Raw genomic sequence first — 24,900 nt, forward strand, 5'->3', positions numbered from 1 at the left:
GACGATTTGAAATCTGACGAACCTTTAAAAGCTTATACATGACAAACAATGGCAAATTACGACGAAAAGTTAATGGGTTTGATTGAGGTCGATGCAGGTGTTGATGACAGTGACGATGACGATCACAGATAGTTGACTGACGACTATGTAAGGGGGGAAGAAGGGAGAGAGGGGAGACGTGAGCTATTGTTTGTTGTTTGTTTGTTTTTTAATTTTTTTAAAATAAATTCTTAAAATTGTCAGGAAATGACAACTGACACATGTTATTAACCGAGATTTTAACGGCGGTAACATTCAAACACTTAAAAATAGATGTTAAATACATTAGACACCCAACAACAAAATAATTTTTTAAACAATAAAATATTTTCGGAGACATAATTTAAGAAATTTACATTAAACATAATATATTTATAAATTTGAAAATGTTTTACCCTAAAATATATTTCGCGGCATGGCCTGCAAATTAAATTCATTATTCAGAAAAGAAAAGAAAAAAAGAACCAAAAAATGAAAGAAGGAAAAGAAACGGGAAAGTAGAGAGAATTGGCCGCTGGGAGAGTAGCAGTAAGTCGGCGAGTCGTCGATACTCAATAGATGGTTAAGAAATCAAAAAATGGGGTGGAAACGAATTTCGCATCGTTGTTTGAGAAGCTGAAAGTGGAAGATCCATGGCTCCCTCCTCGAACCTGGAATCCATTCCTTCTCAAAGCGGCCCTCTTCCTCCTCTTCCAGCCTCAATCTCCCATTTCCTCCTCTTCTCAGTCTCCGTAAGCCTAATTCTCTCTCTCGATAATTTATATGTACGAACTTTTAGATCAATTTACTTGTGTATTTCAACATTCTACCAACCCGACATTGTGATGTTGATTTTCATTATAGAATTCTTTTAACTATAGTGGTTTTAGTTTTTTAATTCTTTTTTTTAATTACCGTGTTTAGTTAACTGATCTGATTAGAAATTTAAATTAAAATATTAACAACTCTTAAAAAATTCACAAATTGTTTTCAATGAAAAAATATGTTTGAATGTATGTTAAGTTTGAGTTATTTTCCCATTTTTAATTCAATATATACTTTTTTCGAATTTTACTAATTAGGAATCTAAAAATACTAGCTAGAGGCCAGTAGCAAAAAGAATGATCAAATACTTGTTTGGATTAAGATTCTAATTTACTGGTCGCTTTTAGATTCTATTTCCCATTTGTCATTTTTTTTAAAATATTTTGTTGCGTGCCCGTCTCATGGCATAGCCATGTTACACATCAGTGATCAATGCTTCCTAGGTGCTTATGGATTGTGCAAAGCTATGGTGTTTTACTCCTCCCCTCTTTAGAATGCATTCTGTGCTGTTTATCAGCAAATTTGATTTATACGAGGTCCATTTTTAGACACCTGAAGATGATAGATGCCGGTTTGTGGTGATTCTACTTAAAAATATGATCAAGCCATATACATTATTTTTAAGCTGCAGTCTTCAATTTTATTTCCTTATAACAATTGTGATGTCATTTTGTACAGGAGGCAATTTTGGTGAGGTTGCCACTGAATGCACTGCAAGGTGTAGAATCATCACTTTTTAGCATTGAAAAAATTTCTGCTGCCTTTTGTTCTGATCCTGCAGATAGGACTTTCCATCAAAACACCTAGTCTTGGTATCGGTCTTCGAGCACTCATGGTCTGGGGAAAATTCTCAAATCAATAGGCTGCTCAGGTTCTAGTTCCTTCTCCGTAAGTTTGTAGATTATTTTACAAATTTGAATCTCAATGGAAATTCATTTTGACTACAAAAGGGCTGGGAAGTTATCAAGCAGAAGATAATCAGAATCATGGTGGCCAGAAAGTACAAGAGGAAGAGGGTCCTAAATACAGCCTTGTTAATCAAGTGTTCTCTGTAGCTATAGGAAAGGTTTGGAAGGGTACATTTGTGCATTGGACACATTATATGCATCAGTAATGTAAGCCGTTCATCAAAGGGTAGGAAGCTTCTGCAGGTGTGTCTTCTGGCTGTCTCACAAGTGTAGTTTTACTCTGAAATTACGCTATTGGAGGTATTCCTGCATACCAAGGAATTGAGGACCCAGGTTGAAGCCCTTGGGAATATATGCAACCTGCATAATTTAGCTATTTGCTTCTCAGAATATTCTTTTGAAGAGCTAAGTTATAAAGCAACCTTGGGATTTCATAACTTCTTCAGGGGAGGTTACCTGCTTAGTTACTGTGTATACAGCTTAAGGTTAGTTAATTGACCTTAAAAAATGGTTAGTTTTGTTGATCGTTGTATTGTCTAATTTACTTAAAATTTTAATTTCTTTTTTTTCTTTTTAGTCTTATATTGGTCAAGCTTCATATCACTGTTGGATAAACTGAGTTTATTCAACTATGACCTTTAGTCTAAAGCCACTATATATGGTACTCGATGATAGAACAACCAGACGTTGCAAGTTCTTTGCTTCAACTTATTTGAACATGACATAGGAAGTTTATTAAGAACCAAAACATCCTATTACTGAGAAATACTTTTAACTCCCATGGTTCTGCTAATTAACATTCAGTAGCCAATTCTTCTTGTAGGTTGCAGACCCTGCTCACGGTGCTTTACTCAAGTTTCTCTTTCTTCGGTCACGTGAACCTTATTGTGAGTTTATAAGGTCATGGATATTTAAAGCTGAGATTAATGATCCTTATAAGGAGTTTGTTGTAGAGTACATTGCAGTATTACGGTAATAAATATTGAGTGGTTTAATAAATATTTAGCATTTTTTATTCCTCTGTCAATTATGATCCTCTTAAATGTGACTATTTGTGTCAGGAGCGGAATGGAGCTGCTGTTCCATGTTTTCTGAAGGATATTTTGGTTCCCCTTGTCAGGGCTGGTCAGCAGCTTCAAGTTCTAATGAAATTGCTTGAATTGCATAAATATGTTGATCCTGGGAGACTACTTATTCAGATTTTCTTCCTTGCTGGAGTGGTTTTGCTGGCAGTAATCCATTTATGCTTCTTCAATCACTTTTGGCAAAGAAAATATAGAAGCCTTGGTTCTCATGCGGAATAGTTACTATGAAAGGATGGAGCAGAAACTTGAAAACTTACTGACAGGGTTGGAATTCAATTATGAACAGGTATCACAGTTTTTCTTGTAGATATGTTGCTTTTTTGTGGTGTGCTATGTCAAGGAATATGATGAGAAAAATATGCGACTATAGCTTGGCTTCAATTAGCGTGTTCTGTCTCTCTTTTGCTTTTACCATGGTTCATTATTTCTATTTCCAGTTGTAACCATCTATATCACATTACCTGCTGTCTGAGCCATTGTTCTAACTCTTATGGAGTGTATAACCTTTGGTCTTAATTAATCGACAAAAATTTAGTGTTCTGTTTCATTTTTTATTGTATGAATGCTGAAATCTGATTAATGACTTGTTGTATCACGTCATAACATCAGATATGCTATCTTTATAATTGTATTTCAGGTTGACTTGACCATAATATGTTATCCCAACTGGAAATAAAATAGTAATTGTACTTTGGTTGCTCAATTAGAAACTTCTTAGGCAGTAATCCTACGCACCAATAAGGCAATAATTACTTGGGATATTGGAAACAAATTAGTTTTCTTTCCATTGCTCCAAGCAAACTTTTTTCTTTGAAAAAATACCCCTCTTAGATGCTTTGTGTGCTAAGAACTTAAAGAGATTATGCTAATTCAGTATAGAGATTCCTAAGTTTCTTCTGTTCTTCTGACTTCCATTCTGGACTTAGGTGTCGGTAAAATATATATGGAATTGATAGATTTGATAGGGTAAACCATGTGAATCGTGATAAGCTCAAGTTGTGACTTGTTGTGACATGTTGGAGGTTACATTCATTGAACATGGGCAATTGTTATGCTTTTTATTGTTCAGGTCATTTCGCATTGTGCCGAACCTCATTTCTTTGGTACTAGTGGAGGCACTGAAGATTCACTCACAGTGGATTTAATTAGACAACAGAAGGAAGTTTCTCTTATGTGTAATCTTTCTCTTTCTCTCTCTCTTTGTGTTAGATAGTTGAAGGGTGTCCTTGCATACATCCAATGGAACTTTTTCCTAAATACTGAATAAGACCAATGGTGTAAGAAATCATTTAGGCTTAAAATTATTTAAGTGGAAAAAGGTTTTCTATTCTATGGGATTGATTAGGTAAGACTTAAGAGAACATTAATCTTGCTTGCATAAAATTATTCTCTAGTGCCTGTGAATCTTATTATTTGGATCGAAAAGATTTAATCTCCATGGTGATTGAATTGCTCAAATTCAGAGGTTTCCTTTCTTGTATAAGGATTTGAGTGTTTGTAACATAATCTTTCTGTAAGTTTGGAACATAAGGTTTAAAAATAATAAGAATAATCAAGGCTCAAAATATTTTGTAGAGTATGGCTATGACCATTACGTGGGAAACTTGGTTTGGAAGTTATTTTGTCCTGGTATTATGGGTATTGCAAAAGCTTTCAATACTGTCAACTTGATTTAGGTCAAGGTTTGGAAAAAAAGTAAGGACCAGTTGCAGGTTTCAAGCGCATTTGAAAGATTTAGAAGAAAATATGACCTTGGTTCTACCTAGGGCCTAGGGATACTGCTCCTTGTTGCAAACTCAATAGGGCATGACTAGAACTTGATTTTTCATTATCAACATGTTCAATCTCTTGTATACTTCTTTAATATTTGATCGTTCCTGATTTCTTTGATTTTTCAGGCCTCTTGACGTAAATGATTTTGATGACTCAAGTACAAAAGATGGATCCTATCATGAAACCGATAACTTTGAACCATTTGAGTGTTCATCTATGAGTAGTGTTGAAGAACATACTGAGTCTGAACAGTTGATTGGACACACTAATAATTTAGTTTGGCCTAAACAGAATTATTTCTCTGTACTTAGCTTTTCTGTTAGTACCCGTCAGTAACCCAATGCAACAAGCTTTGCAGAATGGAAAGTCTGAATATATGGAAAGTGGTTTACAGTCTGAAAGACTGGTGGCCATGGCAGTTTTATAGGTTCTGAACCTGGTGGGATATATGAGCACTTATCTATGCACCTTGAGTCAAACTGGTTGTGTGCAGAAGCTGAATCTGCAAATATCCTACCTTCTAATGGTTGGCCAGTTAATGGTGCAAGTTTAATGCTTTTTATATTGATGGGGATGACAGAGATGATAAAAGATTACGTCACTGTGATTCTGGAAAACAGACGAGAAAATATAACACACAGTTCTTTGATAAATTTGTGCGACATTTTAATGAATCAATTACTATTAACAATACTTCAGCAGTGGACCTCTCAAATGAGGGTCAGCTTGAAAAGGAGTCTACTTGGGGGTTATTCCAATTTCAACAGTTTGAGCTTACTTGCAATGGAAACCTTTTGGGTGCTTTTGATTTACGGAATATAAGATTACCAGTGAGAATGTAAGATTACCAAGGAATAAGATTACTGGGAATGTTATATTTTGTGTTTGGTTGGTTTAACAGAAATGTAAGATTATTGGAATGTATATTTGATCAAATTGTCTTATTATATATTTGTTTTTTAACAAGTTGGAAAATAATTATATTTTCTTTAAAAAAATTAAATTCATAAAATTTATATAATTTTTTACAAAATCGAAAATATAAAAAAGTTTAATGAAAGTGTAAAATTTTATTTTAACTCCTAAATTTTATATAAAATTTTAATTATAGATTTTTTTTTGTAAATATAAAATGGTTTAAGGATAAATTTGTAATTTAATATTCATAGAATTTTTATTATTTAATGACAGAATAATGATATTTTTGAAAAAAAAATTAAGGCCATTTTAGTCCAAAACGTCGGTAATCCAACAATACCTAAGGAAATTAAGATAATGATATTCCCGGTAATATACCCAAAAATTTACTATTGATAATCTTACATTACCGAGAATGAGATTCTCGGGCTAACCAAACGAGAGAATGTATTTTATTCTTATGGGAATCTCACACCCTCCCATCCAAACGCCCCTTTTAAGTAAAAACCCAATGGTGGCAAACAATGGTTTTCTAGGTCTGATGAACAAACCTGGTGACTCAAACAGCATACCTTGTTTTGATTTTTCTTCAGTTGATGACCCTTGTAAGGTTTATGTCAAAAGGCTAGCTTCTGGGGTTACACATGAATTTCCTGAGAATACCACTTCCGTGACAAATGGTACTGGTAATCAGGATGATTAAACAAGGCTATGGAGGAGATGTTCTCTTGATTGACAATTCAAAAGGTTCTCATGCTGTTCCAACTTCGGAGTTAAAGAACGAAAACTAGGATGTCATTTCAACAACTGTTTCTGGTGGAAGTTATTGGGAGAGTTTGCTTGGTAGTTCTAGCACCCCTTATAGCAGTATGAATGGTGAGATAAAACTGAATACATCGTCCTCATTTGAGATACCTCTTGACTTTGTAATTGACAAAATGCCTACTGCTGGAAATCTTGCTTCAGTATCCTTTCTCATATTCTACCAGATGTAGAGGAAAGATGACCATATTTTCCAATTATTCTTTCTTTATGTTGGTTTATTGATGCTTGGTATAAGTTCCAAACCTGAATTTCATTCATATAGAATGACTTGTTTCCTGCATTTACAATTTCCTTTGCTATTTGATTTCACATGATTATAGCTTCCTGTGGTGGTTTGTCTTGGAAAAAGTTGGGTGTCTATTTAATATCCAAAGAGCAAATAATTGGTGATATACTTTAGTGGTTGTTATAATATATGTGATATAAGATTTTAGATATATCTTTTATCATGGAAAATGGAAACTTTTCTTTCTTCTCCATCCCCCCTCCGCCACCCAAAAGGAAAATCTATGAAAGATAATAATATAAAAGAGCTTTACTTTGTGTCGAAGTCCAATACTTAGCTGTCAAGTGTAGATCAATTCTATATCCTATTCACGTTTCTATCTGTTGACAAATTTTATGCTGGATTGTGGTTTATCTTAATTATTTAAGATATAACTATGTCAGCAAGTTAACCATCAAGATACTTGAAGGTTTTGATTTGCAAGAACATTTGTTAGCACTGCGGCGATATCATTTTATGGAACTGGCAGACTGGGCGGATTTGTTTATTATGTCCCTTTCGCGTCATGTATGTCTGTCTATTTTATAGTCACTCGAATGATTATTATTTGAATATTGTATGCTTGTTTAGAAGGATAGAAATGAATATTGATACTTGCAATCGTTTCATTTTACATGGAATGAACAGAAATGTTGTGTTACAGAGGTGGAGCAGAGAATCTCTGAAATTCAAGGACTTCTTGAGTTGTCAGTGCAGAGATCATTTTGTGAAAGAGACCATCATAAAGATAGGTTATTTATATGCAAAATGGCATGGGATGATGCCTCTTTCAACTTCTACAATTGGTACAAGTTATCATTAATTCATTATTGCAAAAAGGAACCAAGGTTCTATAGCGTAGAACATGAGAGCAAACAGAGTGAATTCTTAGAAGTTACATTCACGATTTGCTTGTGCAATTTGGAAAGTTGTGCCAATTTTCCGACTCTAAACCTTTTAAAAAGTCATGAAAGAGAGTGGTCCAATGAGAGAGTATTGGGATAGTCATTCGTCTTTCGGTGAGGAATGGACGGCGTTTGTGGATAACCTGAGTAAGAGGGTCTCTAGGAGAGCTGTTAAGGAACTTTTTCAACATCAGGGTAATGTACTGCGGGTCTATATTCCAAACGTATCCAACAAACCAAAGTACAGGAATCAAACGTTTGCCTTTGTTCAGTTCGAGAAGGAGGAAGGTTTAAAGAACGCGATTGAGAATGTTAACGGTGCATGGATAGACGGAATGAGAGTAACTGTAGGGGTTGCGAAATACCAAAGCCATCGGAATAGGATTGCAGCTGCCAATAGATCCCAGACAGAATCAGAGAAGTCAAACAGGGGTGAGGAGAGAAAGAAAAGAGGTGGAGGAGCAACGGTGAACAGTTTGAGGGATGGAAGATCCTATAAGGAGGCACTGGTCTCGAACGAAAGGAGGAGAAAGGAACCGGTGTTAAAAGAGCAGAGAGAAGGGAGTTCTCGAAGGGTTCCTGGGTTGAGAAATATGTGGGAGATGCACATCCCTTCGGGTGAATCAGATTGGGTTAAAAGCTCTCTAATAGGTGTAGACACCCGTTTTTGTCCGGGTCTTTTATATTTATTTTTTTATTTTATTTTATTATTATTAATTATTATTATTATTAATTTTACATATTACATTTTTTTTGCAGGCTTAGAAGCCCAATTCAGATTACAAATGCCCAATCCCGGAGCCCAACAACCCGAAGCCCAATTGGCCCAATCCCGGAGCCCAACAACCCATCAGATTAGGGTTTCAAACCCTAAATCAGATTAGGGTTTCAAACCCTAAAACAAATTAGGGTTTCAAACCCTAATCCCCTACTCAGCCGCCACAGCCGTTTGGCCTTCAATTTCCCAGCCGTTCAAGCTGGCTGCTTCCCTCACCGTCGCTGTCATCGGAGCTGTGAGGAATCCATCCATCAAACAGTGACCGGTTCCTGTAAAAATAGTAACCAAATCAAAGAACAGTGGCCTAAACTTACCCCAAATCTAAAAACCCATTAAAATAACACCCGAAAATCCCGAAAAATCTGGATTTTATTCACCCAAATCAGAGAAATCAAATCCTATCTACCTAGATATCATCATCATTTCAATGGAAATCCAGAGGCAAGCAAAGATAAAAGAACAAAAAAAAAAGAAACGAAAGGACAGAGAGAAATTCGAAACAGAAAAAAAAGAGAGAAGAAAGAAGAGTTTTACCTCCTCCTCGAACCACCACCGTGAACCTCGTTGTGACCTTCTCCGATCCCAGCTAGCCCCGTATCTGAAGGTAAAGCCTTCTCCTCTTCTAGGTTGGTTAGGGTTGGAGTACAGTGGGTTTTGGGGTTTTGATTCGCTTAGGTTTTTAGGTGAGAGAGAGATGAGGCTACTCCCCATGGCCACCGATCTACGGTGGCCGGGAGTTTTGGGTTCTCTGTTTGCTAGAGAGAAGGGTTGAGAAGAAGGAAGGTTGAGAGCCTTTTCGGCTCTCTGTTATGAGGGAAGAACGAGTGAAACGGCTGATGGGGGGAGAATAAAATGATTTTTAGGGTTTCATAATAACCCTTAAAGGGTATATCTCAGACGTCAAACGACGTCGTTCTGAGACAGGGGAGGCCGAGTGATGGGATTAAGGGCTAATAGCCTATTTGGTCCCCTTATCTCTGTAATCTTGCACGCGTGCTCTTAGCATTTATGGGTAAACCACAGTTAAGGTCCCTGTAGCTTGTGTAATGGTTGTAATCTTACCACTTTAATGAAATTTCATCATTTCATTTTGAGCTTTTATTTTATTTTTGTTACATTTTCGTCATTATTTGCTATTAAATATTTTTGTGGTTATATTTGTGCTTCAGCCATCAAACTTTAATTTATTTATACATGTGCAGTATAGTTATTGTTGGTTCATTTTAGTCACTATTTACTATGTAAAAGAAATACATGTTTTATTCATGTTTATAATCCATGTATTTTGATTCTGAATGCATTTTGATCACTACTTTTATATATTGGGTTAAATGCTGAATATGGCTTGCTTGTTTTACTTTCATTTTATTTTAGTCCTTAATAATATTGTTGAGTTATTTTGGTTTCTAGTATTTGTATTTTTAATGTTTTATATTTGGGTTCTGTTTGTTTTGTAATTGCTGTTTAGCCCTTGAAGATTCTGTTTTTACTGTTTTGGTTCCCAAAATTCATTTTTTTTCATTTTGGTTTCTAAAGTTTCGATTATATCTATTTTGGTTCTTTAATTTCCTGTATTTTTGCAGTTTAGTCCCTAATATTTTTTTGTCATTTTAGCTCTTTTAATTTCCGTTAATTACATTTTATTGCCTTAAATGATTTATTTTGGTATTTTAGTTTGGTTTGTAATATTTAATTGTTTGCTTTTCAATCCTTTATACATGTATAGTAAATGTTCTTATTTAATATTGTAAATATTTTATTTGTCATTTGCAATCATATTTGTTTCTATTTTATTTCCTTAGTTGTTAATTTCATTCAAATATTTTTCAAGAACATGAAATTGTAGAACGGGCGTGGAAAGTACTATTTGACCGAAGTGGTGCAATCCGATACGACGTTCAAATAAAATATGGATTCGAAAGCACAAATTCTTCCTTTGTACGAGCTTATGAAAAATTTTTACTGTTATTCTATTCTTGTTATTTTATTTTATTTTATGTTCATATTGTTTGATGTTTAAATTTTAATCCTTATTTATTTATTTCTTGATTCTTAATATGAATGATGTATGCTTTGGAAAAGTATAATATGATGCATTTTATGTCAATTTTCGTCATTATTATTTTTTTTTTTAAGTTAAAGAGAAAATATTCTTTACAAGTAAGAAATAGACGAGGTAGCTTTCCCGGCGGAGGATTGCAAATCTCGGGATTTCTTATCGAGAAAAGGATTTTTTTATTTTTTATATTTTTTTAACTAATATTCAATAAATAGATCATAATTTATTATTATTCTATTTTCATAATTTTTATTGTATTAATGGTTGTTATGTTAATATTAACGATACATAATTAAGCATATTTTATTTTCTACTCATGATGATATTATTTAGTGGTAATTCAAAGATAGGATATACTTTATAGATGAGAAATAGATGAGATAGCTTTCCCGTTGGAGGATTGCAAATCTCGAGATTTCTTACCAAGTGAAGTATTTCTATTATTTTAACCAATATTCAATGAATAGATCATATTTTTACTTCATATTCAAATTGTAATTTCCACCATTTACGACGATGTGTAAGCTACACAGTACCAATTTTGGGCTTTGTGGGGGTGTTTACCCTTCCCCACACGTAACCGACTCCCGAACCTATTTTAAATGAATCTTTGGTAACGTAGACCAAAATTTTGTCTTATAAAATTATTTTTCTTAAAAATTGTTTTTAAAAGACGTTTTAGGTATTTGACCTACCTAACCCAAAGGTCGATGGCGACTCTTTTCAATTTTATTCAAATCCATTCAAAATCACTAATTTTTCCAAATTAAAGTCATAATTGTTTTAAAAAAATAATAATAGAATAATAAAATAAATAAACCATAATTGTTTTAAAAAATGGTTATGACAGCTTGGCGACTCTGCTGGGGAGCGTCTAGAGAGTCAGGCTGTCGGTCGTTTATATATGGTCGTTATGGTGGAAATTATAAGTTCGAATCTTTAGTAAAACTATGATCTATTTATTGAATTTTTATGTATTATTTTTATCTCTTTATTTTTATATACTAACATTTTAATTGTTTTCATTTTTTTCAGATATTTCTTAGTTCTCGTTGGGTGTTATTTTTTATTTTTATTTTCCCTGTTTTTGAGTCACAGGTTTGTTTGTTTCTCCTCACACACATCACTTTCATTAGCATAACATGAGCTCTAGACATGAGTTTCGATCCAAATTAGTTAGGGTGATTGCTTTACTCTCGTAAGAATTTATTCTTCGTATGAGTTTTAGCAAATAACCCATGGGATACATACCTTATACCTTCGTAGGAATTTATTCCTCGTATGGGTATAAGGCAGTGAATCCCCTCGAATTGAACTCATTCCGTTTGAAACCTGTAATGGGTGAGGATTGAGGGTTTAGTAGCCCAAGGGGGCTCTAACATCAAGGACAATTCGAGTCCCTTTTTTTTTCCTGTTAGAGCCGAAACCATGCATATAATGAACCATAGAACAGTCACACTAGGTAGAGTCGTACTGAACCTCTGTCCGTCAATAGGTACCCAAAATAGGTGTACACAATGGAGAAACCCTCTAACCTTTTTATTTTATTTTATTTATTTATTTTTGAGTGGGTAGAATAGATTTATTCTGTTAAAGCATGTGAAATAGAATTTAGGTGCAGTTAGAATTTAATTAATTTAGAAGGGTAGAGAGCATGTTCGGGTAGGACCCTTTTTGAGGAATATTATTCGGGTAGATAATACATAAATAGAATAGATTTATTTCCCGTTTTACATATCTTTTTATGTTAAATTTATGCAATTGTTTTGACTAACTGTTTTGTTTGTTTTGTTTATTTTTTTTTTCATACTGCATAGACATATCATTAGAAAAGGCGATTGATCTGTGAGTATCGATAAAGTGGAAAGACTTTCACGATGGAAAGGAGTTTCCTAAACAAAGAAGTGAATCCAGCAGATGTAAGGAACTGGTTCGAAGCCAAGCAGAAAGAGCAGGGAGATAGTCTATCAGGGAACTACGTGTCGGATCTGTCTGATTATGCACCAGCTTCTTTAAAACAGAATGAGCTTCAGGGATTGAAAACCATTTGGGAAAGTTGGAATCTTATTGAGAGGCAAGCTTTTCAGCAGACTTATGGGGATATATTTCATCTGATATACGTGAAGGTAGATCCGGTTCTCATACGAAGCATAATACAGTTTTGGAATCCGGCCTATAGTTGTTTCACATTCAACCGAGAGGACATGACTCCAACCATCGAGGAATACCAATTTCTGTTGAATTTGCCAAGCGTTAAAGTAGACAAAGTTTACTCCCGATCGATAAAAGGGCCTTCTTTTAAGTCAAAGCTTGCAAAGATCTCGGGCACAAGCGACAAATGGGTAAATGATCGCTTGCAACGCAAGGGAGAAAGTGAGGGAGTGCCGTGGTCTCACTTACAAAAGATAGCTGAAGCACATGTAGATGAAAACGTGCGTAGAGATGTATTTGCTTTGGGTATATATGGTTTGGTAATCTTTCCAAAATGTTTGGGATTGATCGAGCTAGCAGTAGTCGATTTGGTTGAGAAGTTAGGAAGAGAGGTGAATCCAGTCCATGCAATTCTTGCTGAAACTTTTCGATCTTTGAATATATGTAGAAGGTTGGGGGGAGGTCGTTTTATGGGTTGTGCTCAATTGCTTACTGTGTGGATCAGAAGCCATTTCTGGAAGGAAGAAAAGGTCAACTATAACCGTTTTTTGAAAGATTATTCTCCTGTTGCTGAGTACCTTACGAAGGAGTGGCCTGAAGTATCTCAGAAAGATCAATGGATTGATTTCTTCCGGAATCTACAAAGTCAAAACATAGCATGGCGAACACCGTGGCTGATGCATACACAAATCTTGTTCAAATGTGGAGATTTGGATTGGATCATATTACTAGGACTGTGGGGAGGAGTGGGATACGCTCCTTTGTTGATATTGAGACAGTACGGTGCCCGACAGTTTGTTCCCGTGACTCATGGGTTGACTGGTGCTGAATTTGATTATAAAGAAGGCAATTATAGAAAGAAAATCAAAGATGTGGCTGATTCCTGGATGATGACTTTTAGAACTAAAGTAATTGGAGCGGATGTTATCTTGACGCCTGATTATGAAGCCTGGAGAATCAGGAGGGTAAATGATAAGATACCTTTAACATCTGGAGAGGGATCAAGGTCGATAGAAGAACAAATCAGAAATATCCCTTCGAATTTGGAAATCCAAAGAATTGAGTTTGAAATGGAAAAGGCTAAAGATTCCAAGAAAATAGAAGAGATGGAGAGAGAAAACTTCATGTTGACTATTGAGGCTGAATTTCATGCCAGACAGTTTATAATGATGAGAGAACGGAAAGAGGAGGTGGAAGCCGATTTAGAAGACTTAAAAAAAGATTATCAAAGGGTGCAGCAAGTGAGAAAGAAACTTGGATCCAGAGAATTAGCGGCTGCAAGACGGCGAATCAAAAGTCTGGAAATTGAGAACAAGTGTCAGATCAAGAAAATAGAAGCTGGAAAAGCAAAAGTATGCGAGCTAGAGGCCGATAAAAAGGAATTGATCAAGCAGTATAAAGCTGAGGCTCGTAGAGCTCAAAAACTCCATGAAGAAAAAGAAGTCAGCCTGAAAGAATTAGAAGAAGAAAAGAATCAAGTCCAGGGGTTAAAAACTGAGATGAACAGTATAATTGAGGACTTTGAGGACAAAGATCGAAGAATTTTAGAGCTCGAAGAAGAAAGAAAGCAAAAGAAAGAAGAGATGTGGTCTGAGAGACAGGGATGGAATCGATTCCTCGATAGAAAGCAGGCAGAGATTGGATCGTGGATGCAGAGATTCTCGACAAAAAGTCAGCAAGTAGATGAGCTCACGGGAGAAATGGGAGAATTACAGATGAGATTCGAACATGAGATGAACCAATCTCGAGCTATGAATGATGAGCTCAAAAGTCATGTATCGAACCTTGAGCAATCCCTTCTGCAAGTGCAAGTTCCTCCCGCTTCAGTGGACCTAAGAGTTGCTCTCGAAGAAAACAAATCCTTCCAGAAGGAAATCAGAGAATTGAAAGGTGAACTCCAGAAATGCCGAATTCATATTACCAGTCTAGAAAAAGAAATCAAACGCATCAATAAGGGATGGGAAAATACATATGAGCATTATCGATCCTTGGTAGATGAACGCGAGCGCATGATGGGGGAAGCTATTGCTCAAATGGGTGAAGTGGCTCGGTACATGAACGAATTAGCCAATAGAGCGGAGATCATCCAACTGCGCACAAATCCGGTTTCTGAATATACAAGGGAGATCATCGCCATTATGAATGAAATTGCAGAGCTGAGTCTGAGGGCTAGGCCTTATATGTAATAGAACTCCTTTGTAATGAGTGAAACTTTTTATCCAATGAAAGTATTTCCGAATGGTTACTGCTTGGGTCAACGCCTTTTATTTGCATTTCATACTTGCATCATTCATTATGCATAAGTATATTCATCATTTATAATGCATCACCAATAAAATATATCATTTATAGCACATTACCAATAATATGCATTCGAATTTAAAAGAACAATAAAATTAATTTCCGAAGGGTTATGTGACAGACGATTCTGGCAAGTAAGAACTCCAACCCTTATCACACGCGAAGTAGAGCCATGGAGGCCAAGCTTGATCAATTAAAGAAAGAAATGCAAGAAGATTTACTAAGAATACAACAAGAATGGCAGGCAAAGATGGATCAGTCACAAAAGTCAATTATAGATCAAATCCTGCAAAGCCAGGCTAATATGATGAATGAGATGATGACCAAGATGTCTGGGTTACGTACTGAAACAGTTAAAGAACCAAGCACTGCCCCTGTTGAAGTTTCTAGGCAGGAGTCTACCCCGAGACTAGTTATCTCACCTGAAAAGCTAGTTGAACATTCTGCAGGGTCTTCAGCTGTAAATGTTCAAATGGCCACGACTAACCCTCAAAACAGTCCTCATGAGTATATTGATGTAGATCCTGAGGAAATGGAGAAACCTAAAACGGAAGTACCAGAGCATTTAAAGGACTGGTGCAAAGGGTTTTTTAAAGAAATGGGAAAGCAGGGTTCTCAAGACGGAATGAATGCAGAGGAATTGAGTCTTGTGCCAGACCTAGTATTACCACCAAAGTTCAAAATGCCGGAATTTGAAAAGTATGATGGAAAAACTTGTCCTGTTGCTCACTTGACCATGTTTTGTCGAAGAATGACAGGATTTGTGAAGGATGATGGGCTATTAATTCACTGTTTCCAGGCCAGCTTGATGGGGTCAGCTGTCAGATGGTATAACCAATTAACCCGAGCTAAAATAGGGTCTTGGAAGGATTTGGCCAATGCGTTTAAAGAACAATATCAACACGTTACCGATATGATGCCTGATCGTGTTACTCTCCAAAATATGGAGATGAAGCATAATGAGACCTTCCGACAGTACGCTCAGCGCTGGAGGGATATTGCTGCTCAAGTGCACCCACCACTTATTGAGAGGGAGTTTATAACCATGTTTATAGATACGTTCAAATCTCCTTATATTGATCACATGTTAGGAGTGGCAACTAAGAGCTTCTCTGATATCGTGATGTGTGGAGAGATGATCGAGAGAGCATTAAAGAAGGGGCAGATTGTCGGTAGCCAAATTCCTGCAAAGAAACCCTATGTGAAAAGGAAAGAAGGAGAGGTGAATAATGTAAATTTCTCTGTGAGTAAGCCGAAGATGGGAAACTCTTCTTCATCTCAAGGAGAGACTAAGCGCGAGCATAACAATGAAAGGATGACGTCCACTCCCATACCAATGACTTACAGTGAGCTCTTCCATGGATTAGTCCAAGCTCATTGATCCAATTAAACCACCTTATCCAAAATGGTTCAACGAAAATGAGACATGCGAATATCATGCAAATCTCAGAGGACATAACATTGAAAAGTGTCTCGCTTTCAAAAGAGTGGTTGAAGATCTGATCAAGAGAAATGTGGTGTCCTTTAATGATTCTGAAGCACCCTGTGTTGCTGCAAACCCGCTTCCAAATCATCAGAATCAGGGAGTGAACGCTATTGAGAAAAATCAGAAAATTAAAAGGAGAATTGAAGAAATAAGAACACCGATGAAATGGGTATATGCTCAAATAAAGGAGAGAGGGTTATTGAGCCCTAGAAATGAATGCTCAACGGAAAAGACAGAGAACTTTTGTGAATACCATGGTGAAAATGGTCATCAAATTCAGGACTGTCAAGAATTCAGGCAAATAGTCCAAGAATTAATGAACAAGCAGGAGTTGCAATTCTATGAAGAAAGAATGAGTGAGAATGAAAGATATATCTGCGCTTCTGAAGAAAATTCAAGGGAAGCTGAAAAGATTTTAAAAAAGCCTGTCCTGGTCATATCAAAACCAAATTACGAGGCCAGCAGTGGAAGTATAACATCTAGGGTGGTGATCAAAACCCCTGTGCCTTTTACCTACAAGAGTAACAAGAGTGTTCCCTGGGACTATACATGCCAAATTAATACTCCTGAGAGTAAGGAGGAAGAAGTTGCTGAAGTTGGATTTTTCACCAGGAGTGGAAGATGCTATGCTCCTGGAAAGGCTGATAAAGCAAGAGATGTGGTTATTAAAGATCCTGATGATAAATTGAATGAGCCTGTTAAGATTGAGGAGGCTCAGGAATTTTTAAAGTTTCTGAAACACAGCGAGTATAATATTGTGGAACAGCTTCATAAGACCCCAGCGCGGATTTCAATGTTATCTCTACTGTTGCATTCGGAAGTACATCGAAATACTCTGATCAAAGTGCTGAATGAAACTTTTGTAGGGAAGGATATACCAGTGGAACGTGTGGACAGGATGGTAAATCATATTAATGCAGATAATTTTATTTATTTTTATGATGACGAAATACCTGAAGAAGGAAAAGGCAGGGGCAAGGCTTTACACATTACGGCTCATTGCAAAGGAGTCATCGTCTCTGGGGTGTTAATTGACAACGGATCGGCCTTGAATGTTATGCCATTCGCCACTCTAAATAGACTTCCTGTGGATGTATCACAAATGAGGGTTTGTGGCAATGCTGTAAGGGCATTTGATGGGACAGAACGCAAGATAATGGGGAAGATGATTATCCCTCTCAGAATTGGCCCTACAACATTTGAAGTAGATTTTGTTGTCATGGATATTCATCCGAGTTATAGTTGCTTGCTAGGGAGACCCTGGATTCACATGGCTGGGGCAGTTCCTTCCTCCCTTCACCAAAAGCTCCGGTTCATTGTTGATGGGACTCTGGTGACCATCAAAGCGGAAGAAGACATCATTGCCTCTATCACTACAGATGCACCATATGTAGGGGTAGATGAAAATGCACTAGAGTCATCTTTCCAGTCCTTGGAATTTGTTAATGCTACTTTTATCTCTGAAGGCAAAAGAATTCCCATTCCTCGTCTTTCAAAAAATACAAAGATGCAATTAAAAGAGACATTAGCTAGAGGAGCAAAGGTAGGGAAAGGCTTGGGAAAGAAACTGCAAGGCATCACTGAAGGGCCGGCTGCAGTTCCTAAAAGAAATTATTTTGGTCTCGGATACAAACCAATGTACCATGATAAAGTCAAGGATGCACAAAAGCTTAAGGAAAGGAGGAAGGCAAGAGTAAAGGGAGAAGATCTTGTTTGGGGACCCATGGTCATTCCACCACTTTCCAAATCTTTTGTGTCTGGAGGATTTATGATTGACACGCTGAAACAGTCATGGGATATTGAAGATACAGAATTTGTTGAAGATTTATGGGGAAGCCTGAGCATCAACGTTATCACAGAAGATTCTACTGGAGAGTGTTCATTGGCATCAATTCGTCCGTGTCCTCCTGGCTATGTTTTGAACAATTACACTGTTGAAGAACTCCCTGTGTTCTATAAGCACTTTTCAAAGTAATGCATAATAACAAATCTGTCTCCTTTTGACCCAAATATAATAGGGCTTTTGTAAAAGGACAAATTGTTATTTGTCATTGCTTTAATGAAACAGTGTTCTTCTTTCATTCTAATCTTAGCAAGTATTTTATTCATCTCTTGAGTATTCTTTATTCTTTATTGATAATTATTCTCTTGATAAATATTAGATAAAACTTTTGTCCATAGCCAAATATACTCCTTTTGATTCGCAGGTCTTCAGATATCAACTGTTCGAGTAATGATACTTTTGAACCACAAATTGATTTTGAAAATGACATGTGTCTCGAAGAATCTGAGGGTTATAAAGATGAAGAGGAATGTGAGTTAAACTCTGAGCTTGTTAGAATGATGGAGCAAGAAGATAGACAAATATTGCCCCACAAAGAGACAACTGAAACAATAAATTTGGGAACAGAAGAGGATATAAAGGAAGTTAAAATTGGCACTTCACTCTCACCAAAAATAAGAGATGGTCTTATAAGCCTTCTTCGGGAATATAGGGATGTGTTTGCTTGGTCTTATCAAGATATGCCGGGGTTGGAAACTGACATTGTGATGCACAAGCTACCAATAAAGCCGGAATGCAAGCCCGTTCAGCAAAAACTTCGAAGAATGAGACCAGATATGCTATTAAAAATCAAGGAAGAAGTGAAGAAACAATTCGATGCTGGATTTTTACAAGTGGCCAAGTACCCTGAATGGGTAGCAAACATAGTGCCAGTTCCAAAGAAAGATGGCAAAGTTCGGATGTGTGTTGACTACCGGGATCTCAATCGAGCGAGCCCCAAAGATAATTTTCCACTCCCACATATCGATACTTTGGTTGACAATACGGCTGGTCATGCTCTTTTCTCTTTCATGGATGGTTTCTCAGGTTACAATCAAATTAAGATGGACCCAGAAGACATGGAGAAGACAACTTTTGTGACAATGTGGGGTACGTTTTGTTACAAGGTGATGCCCTTTGGACTTAAGAACGCTGGGGCAACATATCAAAGAGCCATGGTTACGTTGTTCCACGATATGATGCACAGGGATATAGAAGTGTACGTGGATGATATGATTGCCAAATCACAAACTGGAGAAGAACATGTAAAAGTATTAAGGAAACTATTTCTAAGATTAAAGAAATACCAGCTCAAGCTTAACCCGGCCAAGTGCACATTTGGAGCTACTTCAGGGAAGTTATTGGGATTTGTAGTCAGTGAGAATGGGATAGAAATAGATCCTGATAAAGTCAAAGCAATTTTGGAATTACCTCCCCCTACAACGCAAAAAGAAGTACGAGGTTTTCTGGGGAGGTTAAATTATATTGCCAGGTTCATCTCTCAGTTGACTGAGAAATGTGATCCAATATTCCGATTACTGAGAAAGCGAAACCCAGGAGAATGGGATGATAGTTGCCAAGAATGCTTCGATAGAATTAAGGGTTACCTAATTAATGCTCCTGTCTTGATGCCACCAATCCCAAACAAACCATTGATTTTATATTTGACTGTCTTTGAGAAGTCAATGGGATGTGTGTTGGCCCAACATGACGAAACTGGAAGAAGAGAACGAGCTATTTACTATCTCAGTAAGAAATTCACTGACTGTGAGACTCGATATTCCTCTATTGAAAAGCTGTGTTGTGCTTTAGTATGGACTACTAAGAGGCTGAGACAGTATTTGTTGTATCATACTACCTGGTTGATATCAAGACTGGATCCGTTAAAGTACCTGATGGAATCAACGGCTCTAACGGGAAGGATGGCGAGATGGCAAATGTTGTTGTCCGAATTTGATATAGTCTATATGAACCAGAAATCAGTTAAAGGGAGTGCTATTGCAGATTTCTTGGCGAGCAGAGCATTAGAAGACTATGAGCCAGTAAAATTCGATTTTCCGAATGAAGACTTGATGAGTATATTTGTTACTGAAGAAGATACTCCAAAAAATGAAGCATGGAAAATGAACTTCGATGGCGCTTCTAATGTTGTGGGACATGGAATTGGGGCAATACTAGTTTCACCTGAGGGAGATCATTATCCTTGTACTAGTAGGCTCGCCTTTGAATGCACTAACAATATGGCAGAGTATGAAGCATGTATCTTGGGTATTCAAGCTGCAATTGAGCGCAAAGTTAAAAGCCTGGAAGTATTCGGCGATTCTTCTCTGGTTATTTATCAGCTTCGCGGGGAATGGATGACTCGAGACTCCAAGTTGATAGAATACAAGAACTTGGTGATGGAGTTGATCAAAGAGTTTGAAGAAATTTCTTTTGCTTATCTTCCTCGCGAAGAAAATCAAATGGCAGATGCCTTGGCTACGTTGGCAGCTATGTTTAAGGCTGATGATCAATCTCGAATGATGCCTATTCGGATGAGTATAAGAGAAATGCCAGCTCATTGTTGCAACGTAGAAGAAGAAGAGGATGATAATCTCCCATGGTATTATGATATTCTCCAATATGTGAAGTATCGGGCTTACCCAGCGGAGGCAACTGAGAATGATAAACGGACCTTAAGAAGATTAGCAATGGGGTATGTCCTTGATGGAGATATATTGTATAAAAAAAGCAAGGATCAGGTGCTTTTGAGATGTGTGGATAGAATCGAGGCCAAAAAAATACTTGAGGAAGTCCATGAAGGAGTTTGTGGAACACATGCTAATGGATTCACAATGGTTAGAAAAATCATGAGGTTTGGGTACTATTGGTCCACTATGGAAGGAGATTGTATCAGATTTGCTCGAAGATGTCATAAATGCCAGATTCATGATAACCAAATACATGTTCCTCCTTCACCACTCCATGTAATGAACGCACCTTGGCCATTTTCAATGTGGGGCATCGATGTCATTGGGGCAATCTCACCGAAGGCCTCAAATGGACATCGTTTTATCTTAGTGGCTATAGACTACTTCACCAAATGGGTTGAAGCTGCCTCTTATGCTAATGTCACAAAAGGAGCAGTGTGCAGATTTCTAAAAAGAGAAATCATTTGTAGATATGGAACACCTGAAAGGATCATCACAGATAATGCATTGAATTTGAACAACGATTTAATGAAGGAAGTTTGCACAAAGTTAAAGATCAAACATCACAATTCGGCTCCTTATCGCCCAAAAATGAATGGGGCAGTAGAGGCAGCGAACAAAAACATCAAGAAGATCATCACAAAAGCAACTGAAACATATAGGGACTGGCATGAAAAATTACCTTTTGCGTTACTGGCTTATCGCACGTCCGTTCGTACATCTACTGGGGCAACACCATTCTCTTTGGTATATGGGATGGAAGCAGTTTTACCTGTTGAGGTGGAAATACCTTCTTTGAGAGTGTTGATGGAGTTGAAACTGGACGAGGCTGATTGGGTACAAAGTAGGTTTGATCAATTAAATTTGATTGAGGAGAAAAGGCTGAGAGCTATATGCCATGGCCAAATGTACCAGAAAAGGATGATACGAGCATATGACAAGAAGGTCAGACCTCGAGAATTTCGTGAAGGCGATTTGGTACTAAAAAAGATCCTACCTATGCAAAAAGACTTTCGAGGGAAGTGGATGCCGAACTGGGAAGGTCCCTATGTTGTAAAAAAGGCATTCTCAGGAGGAGCTTTGGTGTTAACAGAAATGGATGGAGAAGATTTGCCTAATCCCGTGAATTCAGATTCGGTCAAGCGATATTACACTTAAAAAAAAAAAAAGGAAAAAAAATGAAAAAATGAAAAGAAGAAAAAATAAATAAAGGAGGGTTCAAGATGAAAACCCAAAATGGGCATCTTGAAACCAAAGGAGGATTCGAGTTGAAAATCTGTAATGGACGGCTCGAATAATCAGAAATTGAAATGGTGGATTCCCTTGGAGGCCTAACAGTTTAGGGAAAGACTCTCATGCTCACACATCTTTTGTACGATCTGAATCTTCGAAACACATGTCAACTTTCGAGAAAGATTTGGGGTGAAGAAATAGAAGGACTCAGCATTTGATATTCACTATATTTGTCCATTGTTTTTCCTTTGTATATACTTGTTTTCTTGTCCCAAAAGATTGTACTTTCTCATTATCTATCTTCAGTGAAATTTTTGAATTTGATTCAATGTCCTCGCATATATTCACCAAATTACTAATCAATAACAACATCGGTTACTATGCTTTACTCTGAAAAGTGTCAGATTATGGGGATTTTGAAACAGGTGTTCGCCAGAGAACACATACAAAGGCACGCTCCCATCAATCATTAAACAAATCATTGAGAAAAAAAGAGGGTTTAAATTAAAGAAATCAGTTTCAACATAATCATACTTTTCCCAAGCAAAGAAGTCCCAATTTAAAGGCATGCAACAAGGAAAGGCCATTCTGAATGAATTTTCTCTGAAAAATCAATCAATGACCAAAGAATCAAAAAGGCAAGATAAACTCTCTCGGGGTAGATCAGAAGGACCAAGTCAAAGAATATTTAATGAGAGGTCAAGGAAGTAACCAGGCATGGACAAACGCATAAATATCGCATATTCCGGTCAAAGAGTATGAGAGATTCCCAATGCCAGGATCGAACTGAGCATAACCCTTTAAACATGCATTTAGATCATCCTTAGGGCATATTGCTAACATGAAATCATGGCATATGACCATTTTTACAGGATCTTCGAGACTTATTTTATTATTGAAGCAATGAATCAGTCAACATCAACTGACCAGATCTCCTCATCACGTAGGAGAGTGTCAACATTAGGATAACCAGCCGTCCTCATCACGTAGGAACCGAGTTATCACCCTTCCTAACGATGGCCAGAGTTCTTCATCATGTATGAACCATGTCATCTACCCTTAGACGACCAGACTTCCTTATCACGTAGGAGCTGTGTCAACCTTAGATAATCAGCCGTCCTCATCACGTAGGAACCGAGTTATCACCCTTCTTAAAGATGACCAGAACTCTTCATCGCGTATGAGCCGTATCATCCCTTGACCAGATTTCTTCATCACGTAGGAATCGTGTTTCCCTTAGACGACCCGAACTCTTCATCACGTATGAGCAGTGTCGTCCCCAACAACCAACATTATTCAATTTCTAAGTTTGAAAGGGAGAACCAGACAAAAACGTGTTGGCTTGTCGTCTTTGCACTGTTCTTGTTAACACAAGTATGTGCAAAGAGGGGCAGCTGTAGACACCCGTTTTTGTCCGGGTCTTTTATATTTATTTTTTTATTTTATTTTATTATTATTAATTATTATTATTATTAATTTTACATATTACATTTTTTTTGTAGGCTTAGAAGCCCAATTCAGATTACAAAGGCCCAATCCCGGAGCCCAACAACCCGAAGCCCAATTGGCCCAATCCCGGAGCCCAACAACCCATCAGATTAGGGTTTCAAACCCTAAATCAGATTAGGGTTTCAAACCCTAAAACAAATTAGGGTTTCAAACCCTAATCCCCTACTCAGCCGCCACAGCCGTTTGGCCTTCAATTTCCCAGCCGTTCAAGCTGGCTGCTTCCCTCACCGCCGCTGTCATCGGAGCTGTGAGGAATCCATCCATCAAACAGTGACCGGTTCCTGTAAAAATAGTAACCAAATCAAAGAACAGTGGCCTAAACTTACCCCAAATCTAAAAACCCATTAAAATAACACCCGAAAATCCCGAAAAATCTGGATTTTATTCACCCAAATCAGAGAAATCAAATCCTATCTACCTAGATATCATCATCATTTCAATGGAAATCCAGAGGCAAGCAAAGATAAAAGAACAAAAAAAAAGAAACGAAAGGACATAGAGAAATTCGAAACAGAAAAAAAAGAGAGAAGAAAGAAGAGTTTTACCTCCTCCTCGAACCACCACCGTGAACCTCGTTGTGACCTTCTCCGATCCCAGCTAGCCCCGTATCTGAAGGTAAAGCCTTCTCCTCTTCTAGGTTGGTTAGGGTTGGAGTACAGTGGGTTTTGGGGTTTTGATTCGCTTAGGTTTTTAGGTGAGAGAGAGATGAGGCTACTCCCCATGGCCACCGATCTACGGTGGCCGGGGAGTTTTGGGTTCTCTGTTTGCTAGAGAGAAGGGTTGAGAAGAAGGAAGGTTGAGAGCCTTTTCGGCTCTCTGTTATGAGGGAAGAACGAGTGAAACGGCTGATGGGGGGAGAATAAAATGATTTTTAGGGTTTCATAATAACCCTTAAAGGGTATATCTCAGACGTCAAACGACGTCGTTCTGAGACAGGGGAGGCCGAGTGATGGGATTAAGGGCTAATAGCCTATTTGGTCCCCTTATCTCTGTAATCTTGCACGCGTGCTCTTAGCATTTATGGGTAAACCACAGTTAAGGTCCCTGTAGCTTGTGTAATGGTTGTAATCTTACCACTTTAATGAAATTTCATCATTTCATTTTGAGCTTTTATTTTATTTTTGTTACATTTTCGTCATTATTTGCTATTAAATATTTTTGTGGTTATATTTGTGCTTCAGCCATCAAACTTTAATTTATTTATACATGTGCAGTATAGTTTATTGTTGGTTCATTTTAGTCACTATTTACTATGTAAAAGAAATACATGTTTTATTCATGTTTATAATCCATGTATTTTGATTCTGAATGCATTTTGATCACTACTTTTATATTGGGTTAAATGCTGA

At 37.1% G+C, this 24,900-nt stretch overlaps 1 pseudogene; it reads left to right on the plus strand.

Moving 5' to 3' along the window:
* Positions 1 to 597: 597 nt before the first annotated feature.
* LOC120179770 lies at positions 598 to 7,440 on the plus strand (annotated as a pseudogene).
* Positions 7,441 to 24,900: the final 17,460 nt, after the last annotated feature.

Source organism: Hibiscus syriacus, unplaced genomic scaffold (genome assembly GCF_006381635.1).
Source record: "Hibiscus syriacus cultivar Baekdansim isolate YM2019G1 unplaced genomic scaffold, ASM638163v2 tig00003715_pilon, whole genome shotgun sequence".
Taxonomy (NCBI): Eukaryota; Viridiplantae; Streptophyta; class Magnoliopsida; order Malvales; family Malvaceae; genus Hibiscus; species Hibiscus syriacus.